Source organism: Penaeus vannamei, chromosome 12, assembly GCF_042767895.1.
Source record: "Penaeus vannamei isolate JL-2024 chromosome 12, ASM4276789v1, whole genome shotgun sequence".
NCBI classification, from domain to species: Eukaryota; Metazoa; Arthropoda; class Malacostraca; order Decapoda; family Penaeidae; genus Penaeus; species Penaeus vannamei.
In genome coordinates, this window is record NC_091560.1 from 33524333 (window position 1) to 33526832 (window position 2500).

Below are 2500 nucleotides of genomic sequence, written 5' to 3' on the forward strand. Positions count from 1 at the left end.
GTTCTAGCCACTCTTCAGGGACCTCGGGGAAATTAGGATCCGTTTTAGCTTTTCCGAATAGGCTTCGGGGAAATTAGAGACCGTTCTAGCCAATCTTGGAAGGTCTTGGGGAAATTAGGATCCGTTCTATCCATTCTTATTAGCCCACGGTAAAGGATCCGTTCTAGCCAATCTTTGTAAGTCACAGGGAAATTAGGATCCGTTCTATCCAATCTTAGCAGGTCTCAGGTAAATTAGGATCCGTGCTATCCAATCTTAGCAGCTTCAAGAAGTGGGGTAGGAGGGGGGGGGGGGGTAAGAATTTTTCGGGAACGTAGGGACTGACTTCATAAATTCACTATATTATAGTGAGCGAGTGAGTGAGTGAGTAGAGTGTGTGTGTGTGTGTGTGTGTGTGTGTGTGTGTGTGTGTGTGTGTGTGTGTGTGTGTGTGTGTGTGTGTGTGTGTGTGTGTGTGTTCTTACCTAGTTGTTTGGATACGGGAGAAGAGCTATGCTCAGGTGGTCCCGTCTGCTATATTTAAATTATCATATAACTTTTTAAATTGATGTACAGTTTTGGCACACACTACTTGATTGGGGAGACTGTTCCACGATTCAATAATTCTGTTTGGGAAACTATATTTTTTGACATCTTTATCACCTCTTTTTACTTTCAACTTTGTTGTGTCCTCTCGTTCTTCTTGTGTTCAGGATCAAAAAGTCATCCTTATCTATTTTCACTCTTCCTGTAATGCAGTTGAAAAGCATAATCATATCCCCCCTTTTCCTTCTTTCTTCCAAGGTTGTAAGTCCTAATTTTTGTAGTCTGTCTTGTAACTCCAGATCTTTTAGGGTAGGTGCCCATCTTGTCGCCGCTCTTTGGACTCTTTCCAGTTTGTCAATATCTTTTTTTCAAGTGTGGACTCCATACCACTGCACCGTACTCAAGAGCTGGTCTTATGATTGCTTTAATAATCTTCTTTAAATATCTTCGTCCACATACACGAATGCCCTCTTCATGTTTGGCAATCAGTCCTAACATTTTGTGGACCTTTTCATTTATATGATCATTTGGACTTAGGTTCCTATTTATGAATAACCCAAGGACTTTTTCCCTGCCAGCTGTGTCTAATACTGCGTCCCCTAATTTATATTGGAATAGTGGGCGATTTTCTACTTTCTCCAAATCTGACTACGGGGCATTTATTGGTGTTGAATTCCATTTTCCAAGGACAACTCCACGTGAATAAATTCCCGATGTCACTTTGAAGGCATTTTTGGCATGAGACGTTGTCTGTTACCTCTTCTTTTGTATCTTCGCGTCATCTGCAAAAATGTTCGGATAACTACCTGGGCTTATATGTTTGACGCTAAATCATTAACGGAAATAGTAAACCTAATCAGCGCCAAGATCGATCCTAGAAGCACTCCGCTGGTTACCCGTCGCCATGGAGAGTGCTTTCCTCTAATTACTGTGCCCATTTGTCTTTCATGAAGAGAAAGCCCCTTTCATCCATGCGAGTAGGTTACCTTTCACTCCACCTAGGTGCTCTAATTCCCATAGTAGTCTTGTATGAGACACCTTATCAAAAAGCCTTCTTAAAGTCTAAATACACACAATCCACTCCAGCCGTCTCTTTCTTGTAATATTTCAGATACTCTATTATAAAAACAGAGGAGATTTGTTACACACGACCTTCCTTCTCTAAAAACCAAATTGTTTATTTGATATCCATTTCGTATTTTTCAAAGCATTTCAACCCATTGTTTTCTAATTATTCTTTTCTAGCAGTTTGCATACTACACTAGTTAATGAAACTGAGTCTATAATTTAGTGGGTTTTTGTTTGTCGCCGCTCTTATATAAGGGTGTAACATTTGCGAATTTCCAACTTTTTGGTAGTTTACCTTGTCTTAGTGAATTTTTGAAATATTAACAATAAAGGAGGTACACAGCTCTTCGACAAGGGACATTCCCTAAGAACCCAGTTAGGAAATTTCATCTGGTCCACTCTGCTTTGGTCTTGTCTAATCCTTTTAGCAGATCTTTTTATTTTCGTTCGTTCTTTTTGAGGGAAAAGATATATTTTCGATGTTCTTTACGTCTGTATGGGTATTTGCCATATCAAAGCATGGATCCTGAACAAACACCTGACTGGAAATTTCTCATTTTAGGATTTCACACATTTCTCCCTCCTTAGAATATATAATGTTATTGTCTTTGATAGTGCTAATTTGATCCCTACTTTTAGTTTTACTATTTATGTAGTTTAAAAGAAGAGTTTTGGTTGACTTGCGCATTTGTTTATTATGTCCTTTTTCAAAGTCTAATTTCGCCTCTCTCATGGTTTGGGTATACTTCATTTCTTCCTATTTTTATATCTTTCATATGCTGCCTGAGATCTATGCCTTCTGAATCTTTTCCAAAGGAGATGCTTTTTTTCCCTCATTTTCTTGCATTTGTCGTCGAACCATTTTTGGCCATTTCTTGCTTCAGGTTTGAATTTGGGTATGAATGTT

The 2500-nt window shown here is 38.8% G+C and overlaps 1 protein-coding gene across 4 annotated transcripts in view; it reads right to left on the bottom strand.

Moving 5' to 3' along the window:
- The window catches only part of LOC113804499 (uncharacterized), a 374340-nt gene that overhangs the window by 15090 nt on the left and 356750 nt on the right, over positions 1–2500 (bottom strand). The window lies entirely within an intron of this gene.